The sequence below is a fragment of the Lycium barbarum genome, chromosome 2 (genome assembly GCF_019175385.1).
Source record: "Lycium barbarum isolate Lr01 chromosome 2, ASM1917538v2, whole genome shotgun sequence".
Taxonomy (NCBI): Eukaryota; Viridiplantae; Streptophyta; class Magnoliopsida; order Solanales; family Solanaceae; genus Lycium; species Lycium barbarum.
The window spans coordinates 66,779,663-66,791,272 of NC_083338.1; the positions used below are offsets into that span (position 1 = coordinate 66,779,663).

At 38.6% G+C, this 11,610-nt stretch overlaps 1 long non-coding RNA gene across 1 annotated transcript; it reads right to left on the bottom strand.

Moving 5' to 3' along the window:
* Nucleotides 1-7,065: 7,065 nt before the first annotated feature.
* On the bottom strand, nucleotides 7,066-9,186 carry LOC132620480 (uncharacterized). Its single transcript, XR_009574926.1, has 3 exons — nucleotides 9,064-9,186; nucleotides 8,613-8,663; nucleotides 7,066-7,599 (listed from the first exon to the last, which is right to left on the bottom strand). It is a non-coding gene; the product is annotated as an uncharacterized LOC132620480 (long non-coding RNA).
* Between the last annotated feature and the right edge of the window lie 2,424 nt (nucleotides 9,187-11,610).

Here is an 11,610-nt window from a genome sequence, read left to right on the forward strand (position 1 = left end):
GGCCACCATAACAGACGGACCGCATTAAGACACAGATCGTAATCAAACAGACACATATAGGACCCTCGACCCACATATATGACTACAGGCCTCTACATATACAAAACGAAAACATATGACGGGACAGGGCCCCGCCGTACCCCAAATAGTCGAATATACAGATACATACACATCCCAAAAGATATCTGCCGATATATGGGCTCCGAATCAAAAAGAGCACTCTGTAATAGCAGGACGTGGAGCCTACAGTGGTGGATCACCGGCGTCTGTACCTGCGGGCATGAAACGCAGCCCCCGAAGAAAGGGGGTCAGTACGAAAGATGTACTGAGTATGTAAAGCATGGGGTGCAGAAGTGTAAACCATAACTAAAAACAAACAGGATACAAAAAGGGGATACTGACCAGTATATCAAAATCTGTGCCAAAAACATATATACGTAATGCAGATAAAATCATGCAAAGCTCAGGAACGTGGTCACCACTCCGACGCTGGTGCCACACACAGCATAACACCAGAAGGTTCAAATCTTCGTACATCCCCGAACACACATATCATCATAACATATCACCAGCCATATCACAGCATAACTCCAAGCGGAACCCGGCCCTATGGCGAGGTCACGGGAACCGTAACACAGCATACAACCGAATTTATCATAGTGCGCACGAACCATAACCGGCCCGGGAACCGGTGAACGAAATCATTATAAGGGCACGAGTGGAGTCGTGAGCAAACAAAGCAATTTATATATCAAAATAATTTTGCAAACTTGATAAAATCATATGTTGACTCATTAGTCGAAATAGTTCGAACAATTAATCAAAACGGGGTTCATTTCACAAAAGTATCTCCAAAATGGAAATTATGGTTCAAAATATAATTTAGGATATATGGCAATCAAAACATTATTTTTCGATAGCCAAATTCACAAACAAAAGTCTTTTGCCGACATTATATAAAAAAATGAGCCTTATATAGCAAACGAAAGAGTCTCGGAGTTAACGGGCCCACCTCGGGTCAAGTCGAGGTGGCGGACATGAATCACGGACATTTGGGGTCTATAGAAGCATACATGGAAGTTTCGAAGCAAATCGATTACATTTACAAAAGTTTCGGACATTTGAGCACTTTCCAGCAAAATATGAGTTTTATAGTTCAATTCGATTGAGTGAATAGTACTCGATTTCCATTTCGGATTTCAAGGAACAGAAGTGCCTCCGAGGCTCAAATATCGACCTAGTATACCTATGACATGCCAAAAGAAGGAATGGGTAGCCTTACATACCTTTCTTGCGGCTCATGCTCGTACAAAATCAAACGCCGTTTCGTCCAAAATCTTCAAATGGTCAAAGTTACCAATTAGGAATTGCAAGACTTCAAGAATTCACTTATTTTTATTTTGTCTACCGAAATTTCGGCAGCACTTCCCCTATACATATAACACCCCCGAGGCTTAGCTCGGCTCAATATATCAACAACAACAACAACAACCCAATACTATATTTGTACCAGCATTATCTTCAAGTAATCAAGGGGCGACAAATTCCCGAAGCTATAATACAATGGTGTACTCCACATCCGACCTCCTTTGAACAACAAACAAGCTCTAAGCGAGCTACCAAACCCTACCAATCTCCATACCACAAGAAAATAATAACTAATCAGCTTATACAACTACCACAGGTTGAACTCACAGCTTCCGATCACCGTCCCATGAGTTTTTAACGAATACGTACCTTGCATCCAAGCTCAAACAATCTGATGTAGATGCTTTTAGTAATCAGTTACTACACCAATTGATCCTCCATATAAGTCCGTTGAGCATGTAGAAAAAAATTACTATAGATCTAATTAATATAAGACATGCAATGAATATACGAAGAGAAAGAGGAATTTTGGTTCCCTATATATAAAATTCACCTCAATGTAGCACCACTTGAGGGAGTTCAGAAGATTAGGACTTCAATATGCTAGATAATGATCTGATAAGGAATATATACGAATACCTATAAGTGAAGTAACGTGGTAACTAGTTGCCAAAGTAGAAAGTTAAAAGAGTATTGACACTATTTTAATGTAAGAGGCGGTGGGTGCATTAAATGAATCAATTGTCATGTTTCCGAGAAAACACATGTCAGGCACTAAAAAAAAATCTTATCTTCATATATTAATTAAAATATATAATCATAAAGTTTATCCATTTATAGGATAATAAATATAAACTATTCAACAAAATTCTATAACCTGGCTACAAAAAGATATGTGTCTATATAATTCGTATCCAACTTATCTAGCAAAGGGTAAATTATACATTGTAACAAAAATATATTTTATAAAATTCTAGCATTTCAATTTATATCAAGAGTACAAATTTTTGTACTTTTAATTCTCAAAAGGAAAAAGATAACTTTCTTTTCTTATGATAAAATAATTTCTACCTTTATAATAAAGAAAATCCCATTTGTAAACTACCTGATATCATGTATATAATTTAAAGCATATCAAAAAAAATAGTAGCAATTTTAACTATATAAAAATCATGTTTATCGATTTTTCACAGAAAGGTTACATTTAAAAGAAAGTACAATATCAAGGCTATATATAATAGTTTAGAAATTCGTCAAACTTGTGAGGTCTTACATCTATAACCTCATGTACGATTCTAATCCTCTGAATCCATATTGATCAACTCGTGATACATCATAACATAAACGTACGGGATGTTACATCCTTCCCCCCTTAGGAACATTCGTCCTCGAATGTTAGATTAGTCTTATAGGGTCTGTAAGTACTTCGGGGGAGTTTCTTTTACGGCCCGCACAATTGATACACATTCTCCTTGAATATAATCAAGTAGGGAATTTAGATTACCTGTGGCATAAGAAATAAGTGAGGACACTTCTTTTTCATTCCGTCCTCAACTTTCAAGGTCATTGCTTTTTACCATATGACCTTAACAGGGGTATATCTTTAGGGCGTAATCTCTGCGCCTGGCGATTCAGAATAATTATAGATCGTTCTTCACCAGACAATTCCTCCGTCGCTTGAATATCATTCACTGGAAATGTTCTGGAGGGATCACCAACACATTTGCGGAACATGGATATCTGAAGTACCAAATGTACCGCTTTCAGATCAGATGGTAGATCTAGCCTGTAAATGACATTCTCAACTTTTCGAACAATCTGATAAAGTCCGATATGTCGCGGACTGAGCTTACTCTTTTTGCTGAGTCACATTGCGCCTTTCATAGGCGATACTTTCAAATTACCCTATCGCCGACTTGGAATTCCAAGGGTCGACACCGTTTGTCAGCATATGATCTCTATCGACTCTGGGCTGCTAATAATCTCTCTTGGATAAGTTTCACCTTACCAACGGCCTGCTGGATCACATCTGGATGATTAATTCTGTTTCGCCAGTATCGAACTAGCCGATCAGTGACCTGAATTTTTCTGCCATACAAAACCTCATAGGGGTCATCCGGATACTAGAATAGTAGCTGTTATTATAAACAACTCGATCAATGGCAGGTGATCATCCCAGCTACCTACGAAATCAGTAATACAGGCCCGCAACATATCTTCTAGCGTCTGTATAGAGTGCTCGGCCTGTCTGTCGCTCTGAGGGTGGAATGCTGTGCTCAGACTTACCTGAGCCTTTAATCCTTCCCGGAAACAAATCCCCAGAAATTAGTCATAACTGAGTACCTTTGTCAGTGACAACAGATATAGGAACTCCGTGGAGTCTCACTATTCCTTTAATACATATAGTCTGGCATAACCCTCAGCTGAATAAGTAGTTTCGACGGAAAGAAAATGGACTGATTGTGTCAGCCTATTAACCGTACCCCATGTGGAAATCATACTTCCGCGGGGTGCGAGGCAAACCCGCAATGAGATCCATGTTAAGTATCTCCCACTTCCAGATAAGAATTTCCATTTCCTGAAACAGTCCACCCGGTTTCTGATGCTCAATTTGGACTTGTTGACAATTCGGGCACTGGGCAACGAGCCTTGCGATGTCCCGTTTCGTGCCATTCCATCAGTATAGACATCCGAGGTCATGGTACCTTTGAGTGGATTCGGGATAAACAGAATACCGAACATTATGCGCTCCACTCATAATTGGCCGTTGCAGCCCTACGATGTCGGACACACATAATCTGCCCCGGTATAACAATGCGCATCCAGTAAAACCTCGAGCTGGATATTTTCCTTGTCAAAGGTCGTCTCTCTACAATACCAGAATAAACTCCTCAAACTGACGTTGTTTTACCTCTTCCATAATCGATGATTCTGCAATTTCTCAGGCGAAAATTTCAATATCTTCAGAACCGACCAAACGGGCTCCAAGGCTAGCCGACTGATGAGCTTTACAGACCAATTCTTTATTTCCGAATGTACGCCAGTCAATGCCGTCCATAGGTTCACGACTAAGTGCGTCTGCCACAACGTTAGCCCTTCTGGGGTGGCACAAAATATTAACATCATAATCTTTTAATAATTCGAACCATCTTTTCTGCCACGAATTCCACTCTTCTTGGCTTAAAATATGTTGGAGGCTCTTAGGGCCCGTACAAATGTCAACGCGGACCCCATATAAGTAATGCCGCCATATCTTTAAAGCATGAATCGCCGTAGCTAATTCCAGATCATGAGCGAAATAATTTCTTCTCGTGCGGTCTTAGCTACCGGGGAACATAGGCTATAATCCGACCGCTTCCAGACAACTACATATTTCAGTCGATGTCAAAGGCCTAGGCTAGTCCTTTATCACTTCAGTCTTCTGTATGTCAGTTGTTTTCATGTATACTTACTTTACTTACTCTCCTTCGTTCCCCCTCTTTGGGGTTATACTTACACCATATTCGTATCTTTTCTTTCTAACCTACAACTTGGTTATTTTCGTACGAAACCTTAACAGAATCATAATTACGTAATACACAATCTTATCCAATAGCTGACACTCAGATATTGCAATTAATATAACAATTTATCTTTTAATAATTACATCCTTCCTCATGGGATGATTTGGCCAAGTTATTCCTTCTTTCACACCCGTTCCTTATCCGTCGTTCTGTTTTTCTCGATATTCGAATTACCTGATATGCACATGATTCATCATTCCATGCCCTAGGTTTCCTTTGTTCTGCACTACTACATTTTAGTTCATTTTCGCAAATAATTCTCGTGCTTTACCCGCTGACTCTTTTAGAGGTTCTGCTTAATTACGTTTCTTACGGTTCACTTTTTTTGACATTTTGATTACCTTCAACTCGATCATTCTCTTTTCTTCCCAAACATCGTCGTATTAGAATCTTCCAATCTCAACCGGTAGCAAAGTGAATATCAGTTTATTTCATAACATTTGTACCATACTTTTCGCTTTGTCTCATAAATTCTGTCCGGTTAATGTTTTCCATATATTACAACAATGGCTATCAGGGTTCGCCAATCAATCGACGCAGTCATAAATGGGGGCCCTACACATACATATATATATCACTACTATTTCTTTTACAGTACATCTTCCATCACTCGCTCATACTTACTCTAGCTTCGGAGCTGCGCTACTTTTTCTTCCTTTTTTAGCAATCTAATCCGTCTCAGCTCGTGTGGCCCCTATAAAGTTTCTAGCCATATCACACATCCTCATTCCCTTTTGATTACCGAGAATTTCCTATTCATCTTTCATACCTATGTTTGCGAAAATTTTGTGCATTTCCCAGCGGGTCACCCATCCCAGAATTGCTCTGGCCCTGGCACGCTTAACCTTACAACTTTAATGAATTTAGGCACGTTAAGACCTGTATAATTACACTGATTTCCCCGCATAGCCTTTGTCACGTAATTTAAGACAAATCGGGGTCTTAACAACTTTTCAAAACATTCCCGTAGCGGGTCCCACCCCGGCCTGGGAAGAATTCTTTTACTTTTGTGACTTTATGATTACCGTGTCGCCCTCCGTAAACCCTCAATATTACCTTCATGTATATATATGATTCTAGACAGCCCACGAGTTTAAGTTTTTATCCCATAAATTCCGTCTCCAATCAGTCGATACTGCAGGGCATCTTCCGACCACTAGCGAAAGAAAACTAGAGTCCGACGAACTTCGCGGAATCTTTTAGTGCTTAATTCACATAATTACCTCCACGTTTATATACATCTATATATTTGAGTCGAGAGCGAACCGCTCAATTCTCAACTGCTTGTCCTACCTTTTGTATTCTTTCAATTAGAGAAAACTTGGTCGTCGGACATTTTCGCCCTTCACATGGGCTGTGCTAAAACAAAAAGGGTTGGAACATATTTTTGGTCCCTCAAATTAAATTGCGAATTTGCTACTCGTATATGCTTTCTCGAGATAAAATTTTCCGATAAGGGTGATGCTTCATACAAATGACATGGAGGGTACCTCTGAAACTTTTAATCCACCCTCATAGATTTATCCTATCGGTATCGACCTTTAAGATATGTTAAGAATGTATATCTCATTTTCCTTTTCGTATCTCTAGAAAAATTTGGGCAGAGGTTCCTCTGTATTTCTTACTATCCCAAAACCTGTACACAGGAAATACCAACCATGCCTCACAGGGCCAACACATATACGTATATACATATCACATCATGTCGCATCATAGCCACACGGGGCTAACAATTACAAATAGAAGTACACAGATATCGAGGCTTACCTCACATGCCCAATTCAACTACACCTGCTACACTTTCCTGTTTATTTTTCCTTTCAACCTTCAGCTTTATGTTTCAATCGTATTTCAAACACCTTACCCAGCATACATCTTTCATATCATTACTTACCTGTGTATTGTGTAGCTTCCAATATTATCAATCGCTGTCTTACGTCGATACCGTTCTCCAGCTGCAATCACGGGTTAGTAAGAAAAAGGAATTCATTTCCTACAGCTGGCTCTATCGCACGATCTAAGATCCAAAGAAAAGTAACACCCTAAATGCCCTGTAGCCTCCTATTTATAGATGTGGTGCACAACACACCGATAAACAAGACTCTACGAGACACGACCTGTAGACATTCCGAGGACAAACCGCTCTGATACCACTTTTGTCACGACCCAGCCCCGTGGGCCATGACTGGCACCCTACTTGGGCACCCAGACAGACTTACATATCCAATTATCATATCCAACTTAGCTCAGAGTTCACAATAGTTATTTTAAACATAATTTAAATCAAAACTTGTCTTAAGCGGTCGTGCATACCAAAATATCATAACGGAACAGATAGAAGCGGCGGAATGCACATCGCCGATCATGTGTACAAATATAAACATAAGGGCCATTTTGGCCACCATAACAGACGGACCGCATTAAGACACAGATCGTAATCAAACAGACACATATAGGACCCTCGACCCACATATATGACTACAGGCCTCTACATATACAAAACGAAAACATATGACGGGACAGGGCCCCGCCGTACCCCAAATAGTCGAATATACAGATACATACACATCCCAAAAGATATCTGCCGATATATGGGCTCCGAATCAAAAGGAGCACTCTGTAATAGCAGGACGTGGAGCCTACAGTGGTGGATCACCGGCGTCTGTACCTGCGGGCATGAAACGCAGCCCCCGAAGAAAGGGGGTCAGTACGAAAGATGTACTGAGTATGTAAAGCATGAAGTGCAGAAGTGTAAACCATAACTGAAAACAAACAGGATACAAAAAGGGGATACTGACCAGTATATCAAAATCTGTGCCAAAAACATATATACGTAATGCAGATAAAATCATGCAAAGCTCAGGAACGTGGTCACCACTCCGACGCTGGTGCCACACACATCATAACACCAGAAGGTTCAAATCTTCGTACATCCCCGAACACACATATCATCATAACATATCACCAGCCATATCACAGCATAACTCCAAGCGGAACCCGGCCCTATGGCGAGGTCACGGGAACCGTAACACAGCATACGGCCGAATTTATCATAGTGCGCATGAACCATAACCGGCCCAGGAACCGGTGAACGAAATCATAATAAGGGCACGAGTGGAGTCGTGAGCAAACAAAGCAATTTATATATCAAAATAATTTTGCAAACTTGATAAAATCATATGTTGACTCATTAGTCGAAATAGTTCGAACAATTAATCAAAACGGGGTTCATTTCACAAAAGTATCTCCAAAATGGAAATTATGTTTCAAAATATAATTTAGGATATATGGCAATCAAAACATTATTTTTCGATAGCCAAATTCACAAACAAAAGTCTTTTGCCGACATTATATAAAAAAATGAGCCTTATATAGCAAACGAAAGAGTCTCGGAGTTAACGGGCCACCTCGGGTCAAGTCGAGGTGTCGGACATGAATCACGGACATTTGGGGTCTATAGAAGCATACATGGAAGTTTCGAAGCAAATCAATTACATTTACAAAAGTTTCGGACATTTGAGCACTTTCCAGCAAAATATGAGTTTTATAGTTCAATTCGATTGAGTGAATAGTACTCGATTTCCATTTCGGATTTCAAGGAACAGAAGTGCCTCCAAGGCTCAAATATCGACCTAGTATACCTATGACATGCCAAAAGAAGGAATGGGTAGCCTTACATACCTTTCTTGCGGCTCATGCTCGTACAAAATCAAACGCCGTTTCGTCCAAAATCTACAAATGGTCAAAGTTACCAATTAGGAATTGCAAGACTTCAAGAATTCACTTATTTTTATTTTGTCTACCGAAATTTCGGCAGCACTTCCCCTATACATATAACACCCCCGAGGCTTAGCTCGGCTCAATATATCAACAACAACAACAACAACCCAATACTACATTTGTACCAGCATTATCTTCAAGTAATCAAGGGGCGACAAATTACCGAAGCTATAATACAATGGTGTACTCCACATCCGACCTCCTTTGAACAACAAACAAGCTCTAAGCGAGCTACCAAACCCTACCAATCTCCATACCACAAGAAAATAATAACTAATCAACTTATACAACTACCACAGGTTGAACTCACAGCTTCCGATCACCGTCCCATGAGTTTTTAACGAATACGTACCTTGCATCCAAGCTCAAACAATCTGATGTAGATGCTTTTAGTAATCAGTTACTACACCAATTGATCCTCCATATAAGTCCGTTGAGCATGTAGAAAAAAATAACTATAGATCTAATTAATATAAGACATGCAATGAATATACGAAGAGAAAGAGGAATTTTGGTTCCCTATATATAAAATTCACCTCAATGTAGCACCACTTGAGGGAGTTCAGAAGATTAGGACTTCAATATGCTAGATAATGATCTGATAAGGAATATATACGAATACCTATAAGTGAAGTAACGTGGTAACTAGTTGCCAAAGTAGAAAGTTAAAAGAGTATTGACACTATTTTAATGTAAGAGGCGGTGGGTGCATTAAATGAATCAATTGTCATGTTTCCGAGAAAACACATGTCAGGCACTAAAAAAAATCTTATCTTCATATATTAATTAAAATATATAATCATAAAGTTTATCCATTTATAGGATAATAAATATAAACTATTCAACAAAATTCTATAACCTGGCTACAAAAAGATATGTGTCTATATAATTCGTATCCAACTTATCTAGCAAAGGGTAACTTATACATTGTAACAAAAATATATTTTACAAAATTCTAGCATTTCAATTTATATCAAGAGTACAAATGTTTGTACTTTTAATTCTCAAAAGGAAAAAGATAACTTTCTTTTCTTATGATAAAATAATTTCTACCTTTATAATAAAGAAAATCCCATTTGTAAACTACCTGATATCATGTATATAATTTAAAGCATATCAAAATAAATAGTAGCAATTTTAACTATATAAAAATCATGTTTATCGATTTTTCACAGAAAGGTTACATTTAAAAGAAAGTACAATATCAAGGCTATATATAATAGTTTAGAAATTCGTCAAACTTGTGAGGTCTTACATCTGTAACCTCATGTACGATTCTAATCCTCTGAATCCATATTGATCAACTCGTGATACATCATAACATAAACGTACGGGATGTTACATCCTCTCCATTATCCTTTGCGAATTTAGCTTGTAGCCTTTTCCTACTCTTTTTATTATCCTTTAGAACATGTCGCTGCGTACTTAGGTACGGTGCAAATTTGCCCGATAAGAGAGATTCAAATCATGGCATAAACATAACATAATTCATATTAGCATGAAGCATTCGCCTAAGGTATCTTTCAGCCTTTCCCTTTATGTCGGCCTTACGGTATACTCATTGTTAATTCATTTCTACTTCTTCATGTATCCTTTTGATGTGCCGACATGTTCCGAACTCTGGTCCCGAGTTGATAAATTTCCTTTTCCAGCGCTTGAAAATATTGTGATTCCTTTTAAGCCTAACATATTATTTTCTCCCCCCCTTTTAGGGGCTCCTCATATGCCAATAGTCCTTTTGTGAGATCTTCTCCAACTCCGTGCATAACATATCGAAACTTCTTTCCATAAGCTTTCCTTTTCATTTTCTGTCTACATTATCATTCTTGTCAACATTCCCATACCTTTCCATCCACTATTAATCATTTCACCTATTTTAGCTTACTTACTCGTAGTTCTTCTTAACTACGCGTTTGCGTTACAGCTATGCGTCCTGCTACTTTGACCTTAGCATAAAATCCTTACAGATTACATTCTCTTTATCCTCGCTCATCGAACCTTTAACCATGTTTATGATGTTGTGACCGAACGGTCTCCCATGCACATTTTTTATATTTCATCCCATTTTCTCTAGGATCAAATCTTTCAGACTTCACATGAATTCTCGCTCCACGCCTTTAATTTCCAAGTCAACGGTGCTGACCCATTATCCTTATTCTTTTCTTGGTGCGTAATCGGGTTTCTATCGTTAACTTGTTAAAGTATCCTTCTTACTCCTATGATTAAAGATTTCCAATTGTTTTATTCTCAAATGTTCTCCTCTTCCTGTGTCTAATCCGTTAGTATACCTTTTCTACTTTCATTCTTAACCCTTTTGGGTTCCTTCCCTCTCGAACATTTTTCTTTTCTTATTATTTGCCGTATGGGTTCTGAAGTTTGTGAAATATTACTTTAAGCTCACAAATCCGTTTCAATTCTAAGTCATCCTTTCAGGAAAACACTTACATTCCCGAGGCAATCATATTAATGCATCTGCGCATTTATTTCTTTATATGCCTTTCAGGGGTCAAAATTTTCTAACATCGCCACAAGGCTTTATCATTCTTTCTCTTACTTCACATTCCTTGTCGTAGTCACTATATCTTTAGCCTCACTTATTGAAATTGGTCCTCGAACCTCACACATTCCTCTTGTTCTATATTACCACACTTTACCCTTTTTAAGTACCTACCTTTGAATGTTTATCCAAATAGTCTCGTACTTTGCCGGTAATTTCTCTCGGGGGCCTCACACACTGAGGTTTCTTACCTTTCATTTGCTTCCGACACTTTGATCCGTTTATTTTCCAGCTACTCACTCACTTTCTTTTCCAATATCGTTGTATTAAAATTTCCAATCTTAACCTGTAGAGAAATAACATCAGCTTACCTCATAACATTTGTGCCGTTTATTTTTGCTG